At 48.9% G+C, this 26,166-nt stretch overlaps 1 protein-coding gene across 1 annotated transcript in view; it reads left to right on the top strand.

The window, feature by feature from the left end:
• The window catches only part of EDRF1 (erythroid differentiation regulatory factor 1), a 1,702,580-nt gene that overhangs the window by 496,839 nt on the left and 1,179,575 nt on the right, over positions 1 to 26,166 (top strand). The gene's annotated exons all lie outside the window — the stretch shown is intronic.

Below are 26,166 nucleotides of genomic sequence, written 5' to 3'. Positions count from 1 at the left end.
CTCTAATGCTCTATCATCTGCCGGTCTACCTGCAACTGTGGCCTGGTGCAGGCCCCCGGCAAAGTCATCAAGAAACATGCATAGCAAACACCAGAAAAGACTGGCCATGGGTTGTTCTTCGCATGGTTCAGTGGTAAATACAAGTGCCCCAACATACCAGTGTGTGTCAAGGACGTCAGATCTGACATGTATTCAAAGGATCTTAAAAAGTGGAAGGCAGTCCAGGATTACTCCAATGACCCTACCACCTCTCGCCTAGTCCAGGCACCACCTAAAGCAGTTGCTGCACCTTGTACTTGATTCACAGAGGGTTTTCCATCAACATTTCACCTCCGCAGAAGACAGTCTGGCATAAGGAGATGCTGTTTTCTTCCAAAGTCATCAAGAAACATGCATAGCAAACACCAGAAAAGACTGGCCATGGGTTGTTCTTCGCATGGTTCAGTGGTAAATACAAGTGCCCCAACATACCAGTGTGTGTCAAGGACGTCAGATCTGACATGTATTCAAAGGATCTTAAAAAGTGGAAGGCAGTCCAGGATTACTCCAATGACCCTACCACCTCTCGCCTAGTCCAGGCACCACCTAAAGCAGTTGCTGCACCTTGTACTTGATTCACAGAGGGTTTTCCATCAACATTTCACCTCCGCAGAAGACAGTCTGGCATAAGGAGATGCTGTTTTCTTCCAACAATTTGGACTGTAGGAAGAAGATGGAGTTCCTACTAAGATTAGATGCCACTCTTCACTTGGACGTCATTTCAGTGGAATCCAGTACAGCTATTGGTAAGATTAGGTAGGCATGTTATTTCACTGTACCCCATCCTCCCTGGGGTGTAATCTTAGTGTCTCTGTCTGAAGGCTACCCAAGGATGTGGCTCCCAGAACATGCCATACATGCACAATTTGTGCCCCCTCCTCCACTCCACTGAATCCCCAAGGGCTTATCCTCATCTCTTAGTCACAACTCCTGGTGATGTTCTACAAAGTGATATCCTGCACCGTGATGAGGTCACATTTGGCTGACATACTATGCAAATACCGCCACAACCAGCTCTATTGACCCATCAAGGTGCTCTTAATGTGGTGGAACCTCCGCCCTCACCACAGCCATCTGCTCAACCACCATTGCCTTTTCCTGACACTACATCTCCCATAATATAATTTCCACCTTTAACGTGCGCACCTTTGCTGGACATACTGGAGAACATATTCACTTCATAAAACCACTTTTTCGCAGCAAACCTTTCCGAGTGACTCAGCATACCAACTGCAAATGCCACCCAGTTTTTTAGCAAACCACTTTTTTTCTAGGAAAGCTGATCAAGTCGGCATTAGAATCAAGCAGGACATCACCAATAGTGGAATATGTTTGGCAGAACCCTCACATAACCGGGCCTGCCAATAGGTGGTTTATGGCAAAATGCACAGCAGTGCAGGATGAAAACTGTGATGCCATATGGTGCTGCAGGCAAAGAGCAAATATGGTCAATCGGAAAACAGTTGTTATCCAGCTTACCCCTTTTCCTGCAATAGAAAGCCAACACCCTCTACCAGCGCATGAATGTCTAACGGAAACACAGCACAAGGGAAACCTGTTGCCAACTGTACTTTGATGAAATAGGAAGGGCGGCATTCCCAATGCTGCAAAAAACAAGTAAGCCCTGCCATGTGGAGTATAGGGTGCCTAAACCTTTCTTTACTTTGTCTGCGCACTCCTTAACCTTTTCTAGCTGTAGGATAATTTGGCTTGCAGTGTGAAACTGATACATTCTTCAAGCTGTTTAGAGAATCTGAAGAGCCAGCAAAGAAGCATGTGAGAGGGACTAGATTGCCCTTGTGTCCTCACGGGTGTTTAAACTTTGGACATTCCTCTGTTTGTTTTTTTTCCAGTTTATATTGCCCGTGGGTGTGGAATCTGACTATGGGAGCCCATTAAGCCAATCTGGTATTTCTCGCTGTAGAGTTCTAGATAGACCATTTAAAGTGGCAAAAATCCCACATAATTAGCCAGATGTTCTGCCAGCATGGACTATTTTAATTAACATTGATCCACTGTATAATATGGCTAAATCAAGGCACATTGCCCTAACAGGAGACATACCAAAGAAAGTATTGATGTTTATCTACAAAGGGTGGTGGCAGGCTACATTTTTGCAAATTGAATTTGATCTTCTTTCTGCATGCATTTACACTTTTAACTGCTTAAACCCTCCAACTGGGCTTCTGCTGAAATATAGGGTTCAGAAAAACTGAATTCTGTCCCACCATTAACAGTCCTAACACCAATGCATCTTTCCAGAATCCATGCTTTGAATGTAGTCACCCTTCCATCTTATCACACTCATGAAAGTTATGTCAATGAAGTAACGCATGTTGGGTTTGTCGGAAAGGGGCAAATGTCCTCTCTGTATAACGTTGGCAATTACGGCTCTGTCTTGAGGACTGAATCAATCGAGTGTGGCAATGCTAATCTTACAAAATGTCACTTCACAAGAGGAAAAAAAGCATCAGTCAAAAAAACTGTAAAAGCCTCCAAAGATGAGCTTGCTAGCTCACTAAAGCATACTCTTCTTTGGTTGAACTGTTTCCTGATGGCTTACCAATGAACTCTATGCACAGATCACGCCAACTCATTGAATCACTTTTAATGTCTCTAGTGGAGAGGGCTGGCACTGTGACTACACCAAGGGACTGGGGGTGTGTGCTTTTATTTTGTAACACAGTGTATATGTAAGTGCATGCCACTAGTCAAAGGCTTAATGACCATCTCTCACTGTCTTGTCAAAATTCATGGTCTCTTAGAGGCTTGGCATCAACCTCTATTTCACATGCTTTCAGATGCTTGCCCATACCATCTATCTCACACTTTCAGGAGCTTGGCTCTCACCTCTAGGTTCTCCTTAGGTTTCTGAACATTTGTCAAAGAAACTCAAATCTCTTGGTATCTTTCAGTACTAGATAACCCTGTCTAAGAAGTGTAGTTGTACTTTTTAGCTTCCTTTATACCATTAAATGCTCTAAAATGTACTCTCCTGCCTCTTGAATTCCTTCCGTCTAAGGCACATTTTACAGAGACATTACGTAGATTTGCTCCTCCTTAAAGGTGCTCTCCCTTCTGATTCAACACAAGATTCTGCAAAGGCCATGGTCTGTCCCCTGGTTTTCACAAGTTGAACACAATGGTTTCAATTAGCCTTTCTCAGCCTCTTGGCTTTCTCAGGCTTATTACACTGTTTCTTGACGATATTAATCAACCTCTGGGCTTTTTTTCAGAATTAAGGCACAGTTTCTGAAAGACGGTTCTAGTGTCCCTCTGCTTGTTCATCACCCACATGTCTTTTGTCAGCCGAACTGCATTTCAGTTGCACTGAGACTCATCCAATGTCTCATGGGAATCGAGGACTTTTCTGGATGTTTCCAAGTCAGTGTGTTCCTCCACCTGGGCTGCTTATCTCCCGGAGTGCTCCGCTCCTGGCTTCATTTGAGCTCTGCTTGGGGGACGGTTTCAGTGATAGTTGACTGTACTACTGCTAGTTTTCCTTTATTCTCCCCTACTGCTTGTGGCATCCCAGATATGTTAGAAGATTTAACTGTTATGCAGTGTAGATGGATGGGACACTGACCCTCGCAACCAGCAGTAGCATAAACTGCTTGCGGCGTGACTCAAAGATGGCAGACATATATATTAGAACATCAGCTGGTGAAGCTATTAAGTGGTTCGCTAGCCAATTTACTAGCACCTGGAAAGTATATTGTCCACATGAACAACACCCAATCACAAGACCACTCCCACAGCACGCAGACACCCACACTTGAACACACATGCACACGTACACACTCAAGCAATTGCTCGCCCCTTACCTGCTCCGGTGCTGAGATAAAGGAGGGAGTGGGTGGAGAGTTGGAATGTGCCTTTGGCTGTGGTTAGGTGGCTGACGTGCAGAGATGTGCATGTGGGATTGTTGGAAGGTGGTGGCGTGCCTATGAGGGCAGGGATATGTCTGAGGACTTGGCTGGGTTGGAGACCTGAGCGATACAGTGTCAGAGCTGTTCATTGTAATTGTCTGAATCTCATGCTTGCTTGTCAACATACCAAATCCTGCTTGATGGTCTTATCCATAATCAAATGGCCATTCTTACAAACAAACTCTGTCTCTCATTTTCTATCACTGATTGGTTCAATTGGTAAGGGAGACAAATGCCTTAAAGTGGCGATTCATGCTTGCTTAGTGATACTATATTTTGTTATAAAATGAGAGCTATGTCACTGTGAACAGTGGTTTGAAGGCCGTTTTCTTTTTTTAGTTTGGCTGAAAAGTTTGCAGGATTGAAACAGGGTTAATTGGATGAGGACGAGGAAGCTGCAGCAGAAATTAGCTTGTGTGATATGCTTCACCTGAAAAGTAATCTGGGTGGTAGCACGTTCACAGAATGGGTCCTGCAAACTGCTAATGGTCACATCCACTCTGATAATTTATCATTAGATTAACTAAACTACACATGTTAGCCTTACTTTGCAACCGATTTGAAGCATGATAGGATTCAAAGATGAAAGGAATGCTTTGACTGTAATTGTTACACACCAAAAAGAGGATCCCCATGATCTCATGATTGTGCTAAAGCATATTCCATGGTGTGTAGGGTGAAGGAGCGATGAAAGGAACTAAAAGAGGCTGTTTAGTAAACAGCAGAATGATTGAAGAACATTTTGGAAACTAGTAGCCAGTGGCTCATCCATCAACAAGCTCCAGCAAAATATCTCTAAACAGGCCTACGTAGATCATTTTCAACTCTTTATACTTCCCAAAACTCTCATTATGTGTTTGATGTTTTTATGGCCCCCATTTGGGAGTCACGAGGCATTAAGAAATGTGGTAAATTGGAAATGGCTTTCACTGTGCTGCACAGGTTTGGAACAGAAATGAGGATCAGTTTAAATGTACAAGATATTCACAGGTCCTATGTTCCACAAGGCTTCCTGTTTGGCAGGATACATTTTCTCTGAATACAACCAGGCTGACCTGAAGGTGCCATGCCTGAACTGAGGTGTGAGGTGACCCCACTGTGGGTAGGGCCATGTAAATTAGGAGCAGTATTTGGGGTAGAGCAAAAGGAGCACGAGAAAGGAGGTGATGGAGCCCTGTCAAACGAGTCTGTATGGTGTTCAGGTAAGAGGCCGGGCAAAACTATTGATGAAAGGGGTGGTTGGTCTTTGGGAGGGCCCCGAGTCCCCTTTTTGCCAGGCCAAGAGTGTATCCTAAATTCTCCTTTACCACCTGAACATGTAAAGGGTCAGAAATGTAAGGCAGACAACTTTGTGAAGGTTTTTCAAAAGATACCATTTTATTAACTCACAAGGTTGGATAAATGCCTCACTATCCCAGTCCTGATGAGGATTTCCCTGCCTAAAATAAACCAACAGAAACACTTTAACAAAAGTTCTCTGTCTCTCACACTTGTACGTACACCAAAGCAATTATGAAGTATATGCCAGTTCAACAACAACAAATATAACAGTATAATTAACACTACAATAACTGCTTCTTCTGATAAACTGGGTTAATCCCCCTTCCCCAGATTTAAGCAGGATTGTCTTTAACTGTTCAAAAAGGATGAGGACATTCTGTGTCATAACTAAAAGCTTCACTTCAGTCCTCTTTTGAGTTCCAACTTGGATTCCCAAGATCATTCACAATTGTTTAGAACAGCTTTCCACTTTCCACATGTAGCCAATGTTTTGAGACCCTAATCCCTGTACCCTTTCCAGTGACAACTCCAACCCCCCTTCCAATTCACACCAGTCACCCACAATCTCGTACTCGATACTATCTCCAAACTAAAAGCATCCAACTGCAAAGGAGATACTGTCCCAGCCAAACTAGTCAAAGCCTGTGCACCCACCCTGACCCCCCTCATCACTAAATTTGTCAATGCCTCATTCAACTCCAATACAGTTCCGACTTGCATTAAAGAAGCCTGGGTTACACCACTTCTAAAAAAAACAAATCTAGACCCCACCATTCCAACTAACTATCGCCCCATAACCACGGTCCCATTCTTACTCAAGATCATCGACAAACTAGCCTACAACCAAATTCAAACCCATTTAGAGTCTAACCAGCTCCTCGGCACCAGACAATCAGGCTTCAGGCCCAACCACAGCACTGAAACAGCTCTCTTGGACCTCAAAATCCAGATGGATGCCATTAGAGATTCAGGGAAACTTTGCATTCTCCTGCTGTTGGACCTCTCAGCTGCATTCGACTTAGTGGACCACGACAAACTCTGCAACTCACTTGCCCGTGAATTCAATTTCTCTGGGGCAGCCACTGCTTGGGTGAAATCATTCTTAACTGACCGCACCTCCAGAGTGTCCATAGGCAAAGAAGCAGCCAACCCCATCCCAGTCCCCATAGGAGTGCCCTAAGGCTCTTGCCTTTCTCCCACGCTGTATAACGCATATACCAAGCTCCTGTTCTCAGCACTTGACGATATGGGTGTCATATACACAAATTTTGCGGATGACATCCAGATCCTTATACCTCTTACAGGCAACTACGACCTGGACACTTTAGCAATCAATAAAATTTACGTCATCATACAAAACTGGATGGCATTAAACAGCCTATGTCTTAACGATGAGAAAACGGAAGTCCTCATTGTAGGAGCACCAGCCAAATTAGCAACCCTTCAGCCAGAATATTCAACCATCAACATCGACGGCACCAATATTCCAGTGTCAAAACAAGTAAAAACACTGGGAGTGTACTTCGATGCTAGCCTGACCATGACTAAACAGATCAATGTTCTTTCCTCCTCCACGGCCTACACTTCCAAATTAATCGCACTCAGCCGACAATTTCTGACCCCAGCAAACTGCCTCACCCTGGCCAGAGCACTGGTCCTATCGAAATTGGACTACTGTAATGTATTACTACTGGGCACCTCCAACACCAACCTAGCCAAAATGCAACTTTTGCAAAACAAAGTCCTGAGGGCAGCGCTAGGCATAAAAAAATCAGACCATATATCCAAGACCAGGAAAGATGCCCACTGGCTCCCCATCAAAGCACGCATCATTTTCAAAACATTATGCATCACCCACAAATGCATTACAAAAAAAGGACCCATCTACCTCAATAACACTCTGCATCCTAAAACTAACATAAGATTACTGAGATCCAACGACAAACTCCTCCTGGACCCCCCCCCCCGATTCAAAACCACAAGAGCAGGGGGCAGCAGCTTCACCACTTTAGCCCCCAAACACTGGAACACCCTGTTAAGAAAGGAAGAAGGCAATGTGCACGGAATCTCACAGTGTACAACTTTGAATCTAAATATGTGCATACACAACCCAAGACTTGTGTATACTAAAACCCAGGAGAAACAATAATACCTATATATGAAATGGAATGTGGGGTAAGCACTTAGAACCTCCTTATGACTGAAAGGAAAGTCGGCAAACTCCTTACCCACTATGCTATTACAGATACTGACAGCGCTAAACCCACGTAGAGGGCAAGCAAGGACAGGATCTGTGAACTGACACTCTGGATGATAAGGAATAAGGAACTTAGAAACTGTACTCACGAGGACCGGAAAGACCACTTGAATGTCAGTAAACTCACAAACCCAGTTGATCAAACAGGAACCCTGAAGGCTATAACAGCAATGGGTGGAGGAAACTAAATACATAAGACCCTAGTCAAGGGGCGAGTAGAAATAGTGATATAAAATAGTGAGGAAACAAAAGGGGCATTTACACTGGGACTAGTTACAATAACACCCACACCTAATAATCCATGGGAAATGAATGCAGAAGTGAGATGGAAAACATGGAATGGATCCCAATAGAAGGTAAGGATCAGGAGCAGGGAAAATGATATCACAAAAGGAAACCTTGAGGCAGGAAGCTAAATCTATAAAGGGAAAGACTAAAGCATCAGGTTTTTCAGTAGCAAAGGACAGCAACAAAGAAACTGAAAACACAGGCGAATTGGGCAGCATCAAAGGGTAAAGCACAGAGACAGGCTGCCTGCAGACAGAGGAAGACAGAAAGGGAAATCCAGTGAGCAGAAATCAATTAAGCACAAGAATCCGAAATCCAGGGCAGAGGAACAAGAAACAGGAACTGGGCACTAGGCACAAAAGCTAGGAACAAGGAACAGGAACTAGGAACTCGGCACAAATGCTGGGAATGGAACAGGAACTAGGTACTAGGCACAAACGCTAGGAACAATGAACAGGAACTAGGTACTAGGCACAAAAGCTAGGAACAAGGAACAAGAACTAGGTACTAGGCACAAAAGCTAGGAACAAGGAACAAGGGACCAGTCACAACAGGAACACAGCAACAATGCCCAGCGCTGGACTGAAGCAAACTGAGGCTTTTAAAGCTGCTTAACGAGCACACCCCTCAGGCGTGCCGCCTGCTGCACCTGCAGCCACAGGTGTTGCCTATCCTCCACCCAGCCTTGTCCTGCAAGGGAGGAGGTGAAGCAGTGAGCCAGGCATTCCGGGAAGCATAGTCATTTGATTAAAGTAGCAGTAGCATGCTGGCTGCCAAAAACCTGCAATGGATCCGGAAGGGAAGTAATTTGGGAAATAAGGTTTTAGCGCTCCCAAGTCATCAGGACACTGCAGCATAAGGTTCGGAGGAAATGTCCAGTAGGGAATAAACCCCAAAACATGCCCCCAAGTGGCGGGAACGGGAGCGAAGGGAGCGAGCCGTGACACTATACCCCCTCCCACGGCCGACTCCAGGCGGCCGTTACTCGCACAAAACATCTTCTTTCCATGACAGGAGCGCTTTGTCTTCAGAAGTGGCACTGACGGAAACGATGACCCACGGGCAGAAGCGGAAGGACTGGAATGAATAGAATCAGGCCGCAGTCTATAAGAGCCATAGGCATGTTTTCGGTGAGGAAGAGACTCATGGGTCGAAGAAAGGCATGAAGGACTTGCAGGACCTGAAGCAGATTTGGAAGGTCCAGGAAGCTCAGACTCTGGGAGCGAACACTCATACATCATTGAGGAGGGAGGCAGGCTGGTGCAACATGCTTTGGACAATGATTGATGGTCTGGTAGCCCCCCTGCTGAGAGCGGACACACAGGAGGTGAGAAATCAGCAGGTTTCAGGAAATGTTCAGACAAAGAAGGTGGCGGCCGAGGTAGAGGTTCGGATCTTCTCTCATCATCCATTTGATTAAAGGCCTGTGGTTGAGGGTGACCAAGGTTCGACTGCATCTGTCCCACGCCTTGGGGGCCAGGAAGTCCAATGGGTTGTACGAGGTTGGCACTCCTGGTGTCAGTCATGTAGCCACCTTGTTGCACATGGAATACAACCGCAGGAACGTTTGGCATACCGATAGGAGTGATAGACGCAGTACTTGGCACATCAGGCACCTTCGCAGCAGGAGCAATAACGGGTACATTTTGAACTGCAGCAGTCATATCCTTCCTTTGGCTACTAGCACCCGAATGGTGCAGCAGTTGGGGGGCCGTGCCCGTCCCTTCCTTCAGGCTCATGTGGGATCCGGCAACAAAAAGGCTGTCAAGCGGCTGATCCAAACCGGCCCCCAAATGTGAACAGTCCAGCCCGTTATCCTGGTTGGCTACTTGTTCGATGTCTGGGCCATGGCGGATGGTATCTGTCTCCCACTTGTAACACTCCAGGCAAGTCCAACGGCCTTGCATGTAAGGCCCTCCCGAGTCGTGATCCAGCTTGATGTTTCTGGCAGAAGATTCAGACTCAGATGTAGCATATGCGGGAGGTGCTGATTCTACAGTCAAGCAGTTGGGAGAATTAACTTGTGTAAGAGGCAGGCCTTCTGGTGATCCTCCTGAATCATAAGAAGAGCAGATTGGACGTTCATCCGTAATAAGTGGTTGTGAATTAGGAGGTAGTTCTGAGGTAGATGAATCTGCAACACGATCAAACAGAGCAGACAGGTGCACCTCCGATATTGGCAGCGAGGCTGAACAGGATATAGGTTTTTCATGAACTGAAGCCAAACTAGCAGTAGGCTCTGGGACCGAAGACAGGCACTCAGGATGTGTTACCGGAGGCTCCATGGCTGAAGGATAATCCGCTGGATGAGTCACTGTAGCCGAAAGCAGGCATGCCAGAGGAAATTCAGAGGCTGAGGGCATGCAAGCTGGAGCCGTCTCGTTAGCTGATGACAAACTTGTCAAGGTCTTTGACTCTGACCACGTACATGGTGAAGGCTCTTGAGTGATTGGCAGACATAGCAATTGTTCATTGATTGAAGACACGTTAGACAATGATGTCTGCAGAGCCGTGGACTGGATAATCGAAGAGTCAATGGTTGTAGGAGGACAAACAGAAGTCCCAGAAGTCAACAGACACATTTGTGGCTCAGGAATGGAATGCACCTTTAGGGCGGTTGACTCCTTGGCACCAGTAACCAAAGACTGAGCTGTAACCATGCCGTCCCTCTCCTTAGTGGATGACACAGAGTCTCTTCCTTTGTAAAAGTCAATATCAACCAGAGGAATCACCATAGTAAAGTCTCTGTTAATCAGGATTTCATCAAATGCCCATTCCTCAGACTTAGCTTCTGAAAGTGGCATATTAACAATCAACAGTTCAGGAATTGCCTGCCGGATCTTTGGTTCAGTATACTGTGGAATGAGTCCATCAAAACATGAATTCTGTACTGTCTTTGACTGTTCATTGAGACAAAAATTGGCAGAAGAAGGAGCGAACACAGAGGTAGCATCGTTTTCCACATCAGCTTGAATGTCTACTTCAGTCTCAGCAGCTAGATCAAGGGCAGAACCTAAGCCTACAGTAGTGACTGATTCTGTGTATGCCACCATTGTGGATTGTGTTTGGAAATCAGAAGCATGTATGTGTTCAAGCTCAGAATTATGACTGACTGCTACACAGGAAATCTTAGGTAAAGGAGTGGCTTGTAAATCTTCAGTTAACGGCAATTCCTGACAAACGGTAGAACAATTGTCAGAACCTGTGCCTTGAATAAGTGTTGTGCTAGAAAGAGAACTTTCACTCCCAATAGAATCTTCATATTGACAAGTATCATGACCTACAAAACCCTCCGCACTCAGGGATTGAACAGTATTCACTTCATCAACGGATAAAGTTTGAGGTGTATTCAGAAAAGACCGTAAAGTCTTATTCTCCTCTAGTAAAGTAATGTATTCTTGTTTTAACTCCTCAAGTTCAGCTTTTAGCATGCCCCGCCTTAACTGTACATCCCTATCAGTAGGCACAGGGGAAGGCATGGTGGCATCAGGGCTGGATCCTGCCCTAACCATCCGGGTGTGCACTGATTGTACATTGTCATTTGCTGCTTGCAGGTTTTGTGATCTATACTCACTCTTACCGACTTGGTCTGTGTTACCCTTAAGCAGACTACTGACATCAGACCTCTTGACATTAGGGACTACAGTAAGTACTTGTGCAGAGGAGTAAGCAGTTGACTGAGGGCTGAAAACAGAAGATATGCAATGAACCCCTCTATTCTTTATGTTTGAATCATGAAACTGTTCAATCTGAGGTAAAGCACAACCGGAATCATGGGGTTCAACAACAGACGTTCTCGTGTGTAATAAATCTAACAGTGTGTTGTTTTCCGCTGCTAAGGCTTGTGCAGACATAGAATCTGGATCAAAATTAAAGACAGAACTAGGATCAGGCAATGTACGATGGGCCATCCTGTGGGTAAAATACTCAGCACGTAAATACCCATTTGTATCAAGGAGTTCCTTTAAGTCAGGATCAATGATTTGATTGTCACAGGTAGACTTAGGGGAAACTTTCTGTACTAACTTGTTAGTGACCTTGCTGCCTTTCTTTCTTAAACTGGCCATATTCAGACGGGAATAACGGCTGGTCATTCTGTTAAGAAAGGAAGAAGGCAATGTGCACGGAATCTCACAGTGTACAACTTTGAATCTAAATATGTGCATACAAAACCCAAGACTTGTGTATACTAAAACCCAGGAGAAACAATAATACCTATATATGAAAAGGAATGTGGGGTAAGCACTTAGAACCTCCTTATGACTGAAAGGAAAGTCGGCAAACTCCTTACCCACTATGCAATTACAGATACTGACAGCGCTAAACCCACGTAGAGGGCAAGCAAGGACAGCATCTGTGAGCTGACACTCTGGATGATAAGGAATAAGGGACTTAGAAACTGTACTCACGAGGACCGGAAAGACCACTTGAATGTCAGTAAACTCACGAACCCAGTTGATCAAACAGGAACCCTGAAGGCTATAACAGCAATGGGTGGAGAAAACTAAATACATAAGACCCTAGTCAATGGGCGGGTAGAAATAGTGATATAAAATAGTGAGGAAACAAAAGGGGCATTTACACTGGGACTAGTTGCAATAACACCCACACCTAATAATCCATGGGAAATGAATGCAGAAGTGAGATGGAAAACATGGAATGGATCCCAATAGAAGGTAAGGATCAGGAGCAGGGAAAATGATATCACAAAAGGAAACCTTGAGGCAGGAAGCTAAATCTGTAAAGGGAAAGACTAAAGCATCAGGTATTTCAGTAGCAAAGGACAGCAACAAAGAAACAGAAAACACAGGCGAATTGGGCAGCATCAAAGGGTAAAGCACAGAGACAGGCTGCCTGCAGACAGAGGAAGACAGAAAGGGAAATCCAGTGAGCAGAAATCAATTAAGCACAAGAATCCGAAATCCAGGGCAGAGGAACAAGAAACAGGAACTGGGCACTAGGCACAAAAGCTAGGAACAAGGAACAGGAACTAGGAACTCGGCACAAACGCTGGGAATGGAACAGGAACTAGGTACTAGGCACAAACGCTAGGAACAATGAACAGGAACTAGGTACTAGGCACAAAAACTAGGAACAAGAACTAGGTACTAGGCACAAAAGCTAGGAACAAGGAACAAGGGACCAGTCACAACAGGAACACAGCAACAATGACCAGCGCTGGACTGAAGCAAACTGAGGCTTTTAAAGCTGCTTAACGAGCACACCCCTCAGGCGTGCCGCCTGCTGCACCTGCAGTACAGGTGTTGCCTATCCTCCACCCAGCCTTGTCCTGCAAGGGAGGAGGTGAAGCAGTGAGCCAGGCATTCCGGGAAGCATAGTCATTTGATTAAAGTAGCAGTAGCATGCTGGCTGCCAAAAACCTGGAATGGATCCGGAAGGGAAGTAATTTGGGAAATAAGGTTTTAGCGCTCCCAAGTCATCAGGACACTGCAGCATAAGGTTCGGAGGAAATGTCCAGTAGGGAATAAACCCCAAAACATGCCCCCAAGTGGCGGGAACGGGAGCGAAGGGAGCGAGCCGTGACACGCCCTACCCATCATCATCAAAAAAGCATCCTCCTTCACGATCTTTAAGAAACAGCTAAAAACCTGGTTATTCAACCAATATTAGCACCCAAAGATAGGACCCCTTCCATCGGATACTGTTGTGAATACTTAGGCCAGTGTATATTGTTGTGAATATGTTGTAACCTATATCATGTAATGCAACTAATGTAATGTTTGAATGTGACTAATTTCTAAGCTATTTTATAACCTCGCCGTGACACCCGAGGATCTGGGCGTGTAACAAATAAATAAAATAAAATAAATAAATCAGCAAAGAAGATTTCAGTAAAGGTCTTGAAACCGTCTCTGGTCATATTTCAGTACTTCATGAATTTCAAAACAAATGTCTTTAGCAGGATATTTTCGCACCACATTTAGTTTCAGTAGCACGTCACAAGAGCACCTCACTGATTCTTCATAAGGTGTACCCCACCACAGCACTTCAACAACTTCCACCTGGTTTACTCTTTCGCTCTGGCCTACTATTACCACAACTCTCTGTTCCGGTGTACTCTCCTGCCAGAACAGAACCAATTGTTACAAAAGTTCCTGGACCTGGTGTACTCTGCCAGCCAAGACAAACTACTGCAATTCTCTATTCTGGTATACTCTCCTGCCCGAACAGAACCAGTTGGTAAAACGTGCTCTGACTTGGTATACTCCCCTGCCATGCCAAGCTACTAACTCCAAGCACTTCTGTGGTACGGGTCAACTTCAAAGGTTTTAACAATGTCTTCTGCGTCAAACAATTAGGTTTAAGAATTTGTTCAAGGGAAACAAGAATCCCACTGGTGCTATTTATTACACCCATGTGTTTGCCACATGCAAGACAGGCAATGCTTCCCTCCTCCTGAACCTTTTTTATTAGAAGGGGTAGCCCACTGCCAATCTTGTTCCACCTCCGTATTATTACCCAAGGGCTGACAACTCTTCATATCCTTCACACTTAGTTTGCTTTGGCAAAGTGGGTTTAAGCCAACTCCTAATAGGACATTTTTTACACCTCAGCAATATTCTCCACACACGCTGTTATGCTCAATTATCTTCTTTTGGCTTAGGCAACATTGGTTGTTTATCAATTGCCTTAGTATGATTCTCTTTTGGCTTTGGCAATAGTGGTTTGTGTTCTCTTCTTGAGGTGTTGCCCCTTTTGTTTTTGGCTTTTGCTTTAACTCAATATATAACCGTCACAGCCTTCCGGTTGAATCTTTAACTTCTTATTATGCCAACTGCTTTGGTTTGAATCGGCTTGGTATGCGTCATAATCTTTAACTCGTTTCACATTAGTTCGGTATTAAAAAAGGTCTGGACGCAGACAGCGGGCCGGCACGCACAGCTCTGGGGGTCACAATGCAACAGTGAACTCACTGCTTCTGGTGTGCGTGTCCGTTTGCCTATCTGCCTCCAGTTCTTCTGCTTTATTTTGTTCTACGCGGCCCGGCAACCTCTCCTTCTTGGCTTCCTACGGCCCATGTCTGCTTCCTTCAAAGCTTTCTTGGCTTCCCCAGCGGTCTGGTGCGCGCCTACCACCAACGAATGCTTTACAGTGGAGACAATCACAAAATGGTGCACTTTCCGCTGCGTGACCTCTGCAGCTGAAAACTCGAGCAGCAGTGACCCTCCTAGGACTGGCATCACCTTCACTTGCCTCTATGGTCCCATCGTCCTGGCTCTTCTGCGATATCTTCCTCTGCTGCTTCATAGAGGGTTCAGAACTCCTCCACCCACCACTTCTTCTTCCTCTCCTTCCTAATGGCCCGCACCTGAGGGGACACTTTATGCTTCTCAGTTACCCTCAGGTGTGGGTCATTAACCTTAATGGTCTGCAAGTTGCAACCCTCTTCCTCATCCCAGTACTTTGGGAATGCTGGGACTCGAAGTCCCTAACGGCAAAATCACTTTTCTCGATGATGGTTTTCTCACCTTCTGTATATTACTTAAAGCAGTATTATAAGGGCTAGAGGATATATTTCGTTGTACAGAGGAATACGTTTTTTCAGAACTTAAATTGGAAGCCTTTAAATACTTCTCTGTATGATTTTTTTCGGGGACTTATAGGGGTTCCTATTTCTGATAGTGTTAGTTGTTTTTTTGAAAATTAAATTATTATTAGTATTTTGTAACAAGAGGGCAAAGGCACGTGAAGGAAAAGAATAAACGACATTTGCAGAAACCATCAATTGTCTTGACATTACTGCCTCCTCAGCAAATAACCCTTACAACCACAAAAAGCCTTTCAGAGGCATTTGGGAGCTCCTGCATACACTAGCCCTCGGACTATGCAGCATACTTTGCAAGAACGATAACCATAGTTCCCCAGGTTTGTCCCTGGACTCATTGAGAATGTGTGTCAAATATTCCATCTCATAGATCGTCCTGACCTTCCCTAGCCATTCCCTTTCCGTGGGGGCTTTATTCCGCTTCCAGAACTGCACCACACAGCATCTGCTGCTACCAGGATCGTACGGGTCATGTGGTCCTCCCCCCCCCCCCCATCTCCCTCGTCGTCCTCCCATACCCCAAACAAGAGCCCCCATGGGGATAAGCTGTGCTTGATCCCGTCAACCCCTTTAATCCAGAAGAGCACGTCCCTCCAGTAGGGCTGCAGATGGGCACATCCCCACCACATGTCACAATAGTCTGAGTTGGGGGCACGACCGTGCCAGCACTTCCAGTGAGCTCCTGGGTACATTTTGGCCAGGCGGTTCGGGGGGAGGTGCCAACGATGCTGGGTCTTGATGTCCTGCATTCTGTACTGGGGGAGACCGTGGAGTGGGAAACCCTTCTACACATGGTGGCCCAAAGTTCATCCAGTATCTCCTTTTGAAAGTCCTTGGCCCAACTCTCCCTGGCTTTTGGCTCCCGCAGGTGCTCAGATTTTAGGAACACTTTATAGATGCTTGCTATGTGGCCTTTGTCTTACCCCCACACTCCATAACAGCAGAGATTCAAAAGTGTTGAGGTCCCGTCTCAGGTTCAACGTGGGGCCTTGAGAGCTCTCTTCAATTGCAAATAGCGGAAAGGGGAGATACCATAGACAGGAATTCCCCCCCCCTCCCACAGCTGTCCCGCCCTGCTAAACCGTGCCTTGTACCATTCCTTGAATTGCTGTTGGTCCGCAATGAAATTCCTTAACGGCGGGGCCCAGATAAAGCTGAGTGGGGAGTGCCAGGTTGTGATCCATCTCATGTTGCTCCCCTCCCTCCAGATTGACCATGGTGTCCAGTCAAAGGATCGAAAACAAAGGATTGAATGCCCTTTTTTTCCAAACCAAAAGGACCGAAACATTTTTTTTTATACTTGTATATTTATTTATTTATATCTTTTTTTTTCCGGCACTTTTGGTGTAAAAAAAAAAGGCATTCGATCCTTTTGTTTTAGATCCTTTCACTTACAACCATTGACCACAGTACTTAACACAATAGGATGTTGGAGGACTCTACGTGGGATCTCCCTTGGCGGGACCCACAACAACTCGCCCAGGGTAACCGGGGAGAGGATTGAGTTGTCCATTGCAACCCATTGTTTCTCTGATTGCGTGTCCAGATGTTCTGCCAACACACGCAACTGCGTTGCTCTGTAATACGTCCGCAGGTCCGGGAGTCCCACCCCACCCCTCCTCCCTTGGGAGGATAAGGGTCTCATGATATCCTCGGCGCTTACCTGCCCATAGGAATTTCAGTAATCTGCGTTTGATCATATCTAGAAAGGGCGCAGCGGACTACCACTGGGAGCATCTGAAATAGGAACAGGAATTTGGGAAGGATAACCATTTTAATGCAGTTCAGTCTCGCCATCCAGGACAAGTTGAGCCTGTCCCACCGGTCAAGATCCCCCTTTTCTCTCTCCCATAATGGGGGGAAATTCCTGTCATATAAGTCACCCAGGTCTCCTGGGATCCCGGGATCTCGACCCTAAAGTAACAGAACCCATCCCCCGGCACCCGGAAATCAAGTTTTCACATATTCCCCCATCTGGGTTTTCTATGGCCCTATCGGCATGCCACGGATTTGCCAGGGTTCACTTGGAATCTCGTTCATTTGGCTGTATACCTCAAGCCTTTCCAATAGTGCCGGGAGGGATGCCTGGGGGCGCGATATAGGGATATATAAAGGAAGGCCTTGTCCGCAAACAGGCTTAACTTCTATTCTTCCTCCCTACCCTCACCCCTTGAATTTGGCTGTCAGCACTGACATCTATTGCCCACGGTTCCATGACCAGCGCATATAGGAGCAGCGACGGGGGCAACCCTGCCTGGTTCCACTTCCCAACCCGAACGTTCGCGACTCTTCCCCGTTCACCACCACTCTAGCCCTGGGACTGGAGTACAGGGCCGCTATCCAATTCTCCCACTTCTCTCCCATCCCAACTGAGCCAACACCCCTTTAAAAAATGACCAGTTTACGCAGTCAAAAGCGTTCTCAGCATCTAGCATGTAAGAATACCATCAAGACTCCCCTTTCTTTTAACCATACGTGAGTGCAGTATGTCTATAGTCTTGCATATCTACCCCCCTACCGATTCTTAATAAAAACCTGTTTGGTCTGGGTGGACCAATCTAGGAAGAACCCTTTTACTCCTGAAGGCCAGCACCCTCGCGAAAAGCTTAGTGTCTACATTCAGGAGCAATATGGGTCTGTACGCCTGACAATATTTGGGGTGCTTACCTGGCTTCGTTAGGACCACTATTCTGGCTTCCAAGAAGGTGGGGTGAACCTTGCCTATTTCAATGGAGGCATTGAAAACACTTGCCAGCTGCGCTGCCAGCACCTCCTGGAACTGTTTAAAGAAGTCTCTGGTGAACCCATCCTCCCCTGGGGCTTTACCAGCATTCAGTCTCCCTATGGCGGTCACTACCTCTTTAGCCGTGACTCCGGCCTCCGGGGCCCCTAATTCCTCGGGGGTAATCTTCAGGATGGCCAAGCCATCCAAGTATGGCTTAATCGCCTGGTCCCCTTGCTGTGGCGTCCCCTTATATATCTCCTCATAATACTCGGCAAACACCCTGTTCTCCAGCATCGAGTCTGGCATGGATTCACATGCTCATGAATATTCCCCGTCGTCAGGCTGGGAATCCTCGGTAAAGAAAAATCAGTATCAGTTTCATTTCTGATCTGTCTTTCGTAGTAGTAACCAATCACTGATCTCTGCGTCATACTGACCACAGCCAATGATTGCCATCTCCCTAAGCCCTGCCTCTGGCAGCCATCTTCAGATTTTTACCGCACGTTCATGTGTTGGGATCCTCGTGCTATTGCTCTCGAGCTGTAGTGCGTTTTTGCGCTTTTTCATAGGAAAATTCTCTCCTTTTTTCGGTCAAAAGAGCCTCAAGCTCCGCCGTTTCTTTATCCGATCAACGGGGACCCGTGTCGGATTCCTCTACACCCCTCAAGGGTGACGATTTCGTCGAGCCACACTTTTGGAGGACTCCAGAAGTTTCTCAGGCCCATCTCGGACATGGCCCAGGAGAAGGGAAGCTCGACGCCCGGAAATCTGTTCAGGGTCTGCCCTGGATGCCAGCTTCAGAATGTCTTTAAGGAGGACGAACACTCCCTTTGCCTCTACTGCCTGCATGAGGACAAGACGCACGCGGAGAAGGACTGTGCGTTTTGCGGCAATATATCGGAGCGGACCATGAAGGACCGCCATCTGCGTCTCGCCAACTGGCTGGAAGGTAAGAGCCCGTCAGGCGAGAACAAGAAGAAGTCCGAGCGGTCTTCTAAGACCTTTGAGGGCGCCCCGGCGACGGGGGCCCAACAGAAGGCCAAGCACCGCGAGTCCGCTGGCACCGGGAGCGCTGAACGGTCGGGCTCTACGGTTGCCAGGCAGGGCGCATCCTCCCCGGCGCCATCAACCACGAGCCAACGCTCTGGCTTGGGTATGAGGAAGGCCGAGCACCCGGCGAAGCTCCTGGAGAGACCCCGGTCGAGCTCGAAGGCCCCATCGGAGGGGGAGCGAGGCAGTGACCCTCCCCCCAGGAGAAGGCGGTGAGCGCACCTAAGGTGGTGAAAGCCTTGATCCACCCTGCCAAGGCCTCTATCGAGACAGTCGCGGCGGCCCTGGCTCAGCCTGTGGAGGCTACACCAGTTGAGGTGACTTTGGGGCTCAGAGTCTCCCTGCCACCGCGGAGGGAGTCCTCTTTCAAGCCCATCGACAGAACCCCCGTGAAACCTCTGACGGAAAAGAAAAAGGGGGGCAGGAGGTCGTCGTGGATTCGGCCTCAACCTCTGAAGAGGAGCTGATCGAAGTCTTAAGCCACGGCATTGGCGTGGAAGAAGACCAGCCCGTCGGGAGGGATCCCGACGTAGGAGACGACGAGAACGTCGAGGGTGCCGACGAGGCTCCTGACCGCCCGTCGGAATCCCCTCAACCAGTGCCGCAAGACAACTCAGCGGCCATTTTGTTGGCTATACAGTCCTTATGCTCGGAGATAAGGACGAGATTGCCGTTACCACCAACGGAGGAACCGCTCCCGACGGGGGACCCGGAGCCAGGCCCTTCTGGGAGCCCTCCTCCTAAGAGAAGAAGGATTCATCCTCCACCTCCTTTTCAACCATCGCGCCCTGCTCAGCCCTCTTCCCCGTCCACGACCCGTGGGGATGATACTGGGACGGACACGGCCGCGAAGGGTACAGACGACGAGGTTTACGACGAGGATCTTTCGTCGTCACCTCCTCCCCGGGCTTCCCCGCCTAATGAGATTGGATCGTTTCATGCCATGATCGCCAGGGCATCCGAGCTTTTCCAGCTCTGCCCGGAAGAGAAGAAGAAGGAAGGTTTCCTTTATCAACGGCGCGAGAACAAGAGGAAGACGGTCCTCGCTGTACCTCTACTGGACGATATCTGGGATGAGGGTCTCGCCCTCCTCAAGAACCCATCCACAACGCCTGCGAGAAGGGATCGGTACGAGAAGAAGTACCGGGTCCCTGACGCGGCCCCCTTGTGCCTTCGGGCACAGCCAACCCCGGACTCGGTCGTCTCTGCGGCGGCCAGGAAGAAAGCGGTGGGGGCTTCGGCCTCTACATCAACCTCCCCACCAGACTGCGAGGGAAAGAAATTGGACACGATGGGACGCAGAGTCATCTCATTGGCAGCGACGACGATTAAGGCTGCCAACGCCTTAGCCATTGTAGCCCGCTACGACAGGGAGTTGTGGTACAAGATCGCCCCCCTGCTGGACTTCCTACCGGATGACAAGAGGGCGGAGGCCCTAGAGATCTTGCAGGAAGGAGAAGTGGCATCGGACCATGCCATTACGATAGCGACGGACATCGCTGACACTGGTTTTCGCCAGTTGGGCAACAGCGTGTGCCTTAGACGGCGTGGATGGCTCAAGGCAACAGATTTCCGGCAGGACGTGCAGACCAGAGTTTTGGACATGCCATTCGACGGGAGCAACAGTGGACGATTCCCTACAAGCCATCAAGACGGACACGGAGACGGCCTGGGCTCTTGGTGTTCTCCAGCAACGACGGCCACCCTTTCGGAGTGCCGGAGGCAAGCAGGGTGCCTCCAAAGGTTTGGGCGGTGGATATTCCACCTACCTTAAAGCGGCCCGTTCGTCGTCACAGGAGGCCTACAGGGGACGAGGCAAGTCGGGCGGTTCCCGCCGTCGTCGCCAGGGAGGACAAGGCGGCAAAGCCTCGTCGAAGCAGGACTGAACCGGCCGTGGGGTCGGGCCCCCACCGAAGCATCCCGGTGGGAGGCCGGCTGGCGAACTTCGTCAGCGTGTGGGAGTCCATCTCCACCGACCGTTGGGTGCTGGACGCCCTGGCCCAGGGTCACGCGCTCGAGTTTCTAAAGAAGTGCCCGCGCATCCCCCCCGTGGCCAGGAAGGAACATCACGTCCCTCAACTTCTCTTGGAGGTAAAGACGAGGGTCAAGAAAGGCACCATCGAGCTTGTCCCAAAGAGGCTTCGGGGCTCCGGAGTTTACTCAAGATACTTCCTCGTGAAGAAGAAGACAGGAGGATGGCGTCCCATCCTGGACCTACGACGACTGAACAAATTCATCAAGGCACAGAAGTTCCAGATGGTCACCCTCCAGCACGTCCTGGGTCAGCTGGAGGAGGGCGATTTCCTGTTGTCGTTGGATTTGGAGGATGCCTACTTACATATCCCCCTCCTAAAGGGACACCAAAAGTTTCTCAGATTCGTGGTCCAAGGGCGTCACTACCAGTTCAGAGCCCTTCCCTTCGGATTGAGGTCGGCACCCAGGATATTCACCAAGTGCCTCGCACCGGTGGTGGCGTGGCTGCGCCTGGAGGGGATCCACGTCTACCCCTACCTGGACGACCGGCTCATCCGAGCAAAGACAAAGGAGCTCGCCGCGGAGCACACGGCGAGGACCGTCCAACTACTCACGGACCTGGGATTCTCCATAAACTACGCCAAGTCCCACCTGGTGGCCGCGCAAGACGCACTGTTTCTGGGAGCGAAACTCGACACAGTGGCGCTTCTGGCCTCTCCATCGGAGGAAAGGAAGAGGGCCATCTTGGGAAAGGTGCAGCGGATGCTGGTTGCGGACGCGGCCAGGGTGAGGTCCATCAAATCCCTCCTCGGAATGATGTCTTCTTGCATTTATCTCATCCGCCTGTGCAGGCTTCGGATGCGCCCATTACAGGAGTTCCTGGACGCTCGCTGGATCCAGACGACGGGCAGCTTCGAGGACAGGATCACACTCGACGAGAGCTTCCGACGAGCGATCCGGTGGTGGGGCACCCGCGCGCATCTGACGGCGGGCATGGACTTCCAGACCCCGGACCACCAGAAGACAGTGATCACGGATGCCTCCCTGGAAGGGTGGGGAGCGCACACCGAAAATCTGCACGCGAGGGGCCTTTGGCTGCCAACGGAGAAGTCCCTCCATATCAACGTCCTGGAACTCCGTGCAGTGTTTTGGGCCCTCGGGTCCTTTCTTCCGTCCCTCAAGGGCAAGGTGGTGAGGATCTTCACCGACAACACCACCACCATGTTTTACATCAGGAAGCAGGGCGGTACCAGATCCCCAGCCCTGTCCAAGGAGGCGCAGGATCTGTGGCATTGGGCCGTCGCCCAAGGGATATTTCTGGTGCCATTTCATCTGGCAGGAATAAAAAACACCATCGCCGACTCGCTCAGCAGAGAGCTGCGCTCGTGCCATGAGTGGGAACTACGACAGGATCTAGTGGACCGCCTCTTCCGACGGTGGGGCACACCCCAGACCGATCTGTTCGCGAAGGCGACGAACTCCAAGTGCCGGAGGTTTGCCAGCAGGTTTCCCCAGCCGAGGAGCATGGGCGATGCTTTCTCGTTCCCCTGGGAGGGCCTGTTCCTATATGCGTTCCCTCCATTGCCGCTGCTGATCCGGCTCATCAACCAGCTCAAGAGGTCATGATGCAGGATGATATGGTTCCTGGACCTTCTGGACTTGTCAGCGTCCCCGTCAATCAAGCTGCCAGTGGACGCGGATCTTCTCTCCAGGGAAGGAGGCACCATCCTCCATCACGACCCGAAGTCGCTGAACTTGCAGGCCTGGCTCCTGCAGCGTTAGAGTTTGGAGGTTACGACATACCGGCCGACTGCAGAGAGGTTCTTGCAAAGGCCAGGGCGTCCTCAACTCTTAAATGCTACGGACACAAATGGAAGAGGTTCTCTGTCTGGTGCCACGCACAGAAGATTAACCCTCTACGGATTACGGCTCCTCAAGTACTGCCGTACCTGCTGACGCTGGCCAAGGCTGGACTGGCGCACGCTTCCATCAAGATTCATCTTGCTGCGATCTCCCGATACACCAGAACCACGGGACGGACGTCTTTGTGGTCTCATCGTCTGGTGAAAGAATTCATGAAGGGACTGTTCAGATAGTTCCCGCCGGTGAAGGCTCTGGCCCCGGCGTGGGAGCTCAATGTGGTGCTGACCAAGCTCATGGGACCTCCGTTCGAGCCTCTGCACTCAGCTCCGTTGAAGTTCTTGTCGTGGAAAACAGCGTTTCTTGTGGCCATCACCTCCGCACGACGGGTGGGAGAGATCCAGGCCCTTTCCTGCAAGCCCCCGTACTTGACTTTTCACGACACGAGGGTAGTGCTCAGGACGCACCCCCCCTTCATGCCCAAGGTGCCGTCGGACTTCCACCTCAACGAGCCCTTGGTGTTGCCTGTTTTCTTCCTGTCGCCTTCGTCGCCGGCTGAAAGGACTTTGCACTCGCTGGATGTGGCTAGAGCGCTGAAGTTCTACGTGGACCGTACAAAGTGTTTTCGGAAGACGTCACAACTTTTTGTGAACTTTGGACCGGTCAATCAGGGGAAGGCTCTTTCGAAGGATTCCATTTCCAGATGGCTCTCCGGCTGTATCATGTACTGTCATCGGTTGGCAAACCGACCGCTGCCTGGCCGTCCGAGAGCCCATTCCACCAGAGCGATCGCAGCTACCACGGCGTTCCTATCTGATGTGCCCTTGCTGGACATCTGCAGGGCGGCTACGTGGAGGTCGACGCACACCTTCACGAAATTCTACTGCGTCAACCGGGATTCCAGGGAGGAGTCCAGGGTCGGCCAAGCAGTGCTGCGGAACCTGTTCGCCTAAGGTGAGCCTGGTGAGGAGGTAAGAATTGCTTAATGTTGAGTTTTGGATGTAATGCTTAATGTTGAGCCTTAGCCACCTCCCGTGGTTGTGCATGTGTGTACTGCTATGTATTCTTTTATTCATGAGCATGTGAATTCATGCCAGACCCCATGGTGGAGAAGGAATAAGTTACTTACCTGTAACTGTTGTTCTCCAGCATGGGTCTGGCATGGATTCACATGCGAACCCTCCCGCCTACCCCTCTGTGGCTCTTCACTTGGTCATACTGCCACTTCACGTGCTACCAAATCTGAAGATGGCTGCCAGAGGCGGGGCTTAGGGAGATGGCAGTCATTGGCTGTGGTCAGTATGACGCAGAGATCAGTGATTGGTTACTACTACGAAAGACAGATCAGAAACGAAACTGATACTGATTTTTCTTTACCGAGGATTCCCAGCCTGACGACGGGGAATATTCATGAGCATGTGAATCCATGCCAGACTCATGCTGGAGAACAACAGTTACAGGTAAGTAACTTGTTCCTTATCCCCACTTGTGGGCCGACCAAGCCTCCACCTTTATCTCGGATCCCCTCCAACTGTCTATCCCCTCTACTTCCCCTGACCCTGTTTGCCAACAGAGATCCCACCCGGTCTCCCCTCTCATAATACCTTTGTTTTGTGTATCTCAAATTCTTTAGGACTTTCCCCATAAGCGTGGCGTGTAGGGCCTGCCTCCTGCCTCAAATGAGATGTATAAAATCAGTCCTGTCCCAAACTCCCCAACTCCCCCACTCAGCTGCGCCCTGAGCCCCCAGATTTCTTCCCTTAATTTACTTTCGATGAGTCTCCTCTCCAGTTTCCTGCAGGCTCCTTCCACTATTAACAGTCCCTGTATTGTTGCCTTGGCAGCATCCCATACCATATTGGGGTGGACCTCCCCTGTCTCATTGACCTCAAAGACGGATTGGATTTGTTCCCCAGGTATTCCTAAAAACTGGCTCTCAAAGTAGGACATCATTGCAGCGCCACCCTGGGTTAACCCTTTTATTTGATTCAAACTGCCAGGATGCTGTCACCATTTCATGATCTGACCATGTGACTGTTTCCACTGTGGGGGATGTAATGTCCTTCGCTTGTTCCCGGGGGATCAATAGTAGGTCTATCCTGGTATAAGTAGAGTGAGGGAGGGAGAAAAAGGTATATCCTCCCCCCTGTGGATGGGAAGCCCTCCACACATAACCCAGAAGTGGTCCTCGAGGAAGGCAGCAAATTCTCTGCTCTCCTTTCCCACCTGTTTAGATGCTCCCCCTCTCGCTGACCACCAGTCTAATCCCGGATCCACCACCAGATTGAAATCGCCCCTGACTAGAACGTCTCCCTCACACCATTCCTCCAATGCAGCAAAGACCCTCCTAAGGAAGTGAATCTGACCCACGTTGGGTGCATACACTGTGGCCATGGTGAACAGGACTTCATCCACTTGGCCCTTGAGTGCAAGGAATCTCCCTCCAAAGCCCCTCTTAATTTGCAGCCCCTTGCCAGAACAATTCCAACCCCTTCCTTTTTGCGATCCTTATTGGAGGCAGAACATTTGCCCCACTGCCCCTTTCTGCAGGGGACGCTCCATCCCCTATCTAAAATGTGTCTCCTGCAGGAGTAGGATGGATAACTTGAGGGACGGGAACATATTGTACGTCAGGGACCTCTTATTTGGGGAGTTCAGCCCCTTGAGGTTGAGGGTTACAACCTTTAGAGCAACCATATCCCTGCCTAGGAAATTCCCCTGAGCCGGTTTTGATTATATTCACTCACACTCTGACAGATGACTTTAGGGAATAACAGTTCTCGTTTGAAATATGTCATTACATGTGTAGGCATTAATCATTTTCCTTTCTTTAAGGAAGACAAATACAGCATTTCATCCCACGAAATCCTCCTATTACCCTGGGGCCTGTCTTCTCCAAGGTGATCCTCCTAGCTAACACCGCCCGCAGAGTCAGGAAGCGTCTGCCTTTCACTGGCCACCTGAGAGGAGTATCTAAGTAAGGTTTTCGTGAGGCCTCCATAGGCTTCATCACATTGGAGTGCTTAGGTTGCCTGTACTGGGAAACCACCCGACAGTGATGCTCAGGGGCTTAAGTCCCAGCACCAGTCTCTGGAGGGGGCTTGGCACAAAGATAGGCCAGATGACAAATGAATGGACCGAAGTCTAGTTAAGTGGGAGAGGTGAGACAATATAGCGTGCTGTGTCCCTAGCTGAA

Source organism: Ambystoma mexicanum, chromosome 8, assembly GCF_040938575.1.
Source record: "Ambystoma mexicanum isolate Mex_15411 chromosome 8, UKY_AmexF1_1, whole genome shotgun sequence".
Classification (NCBI taxonomy): domain Eukaryota; kingdom Metazoa; phylum Chordata; class Amphibia; order Caudata; family Ambystomatidae; genus Ambystoma; species Ambystoma mexicanum.
This window is presented reverse-complemented; position numbering and strand designations above follow the sequence as displayed.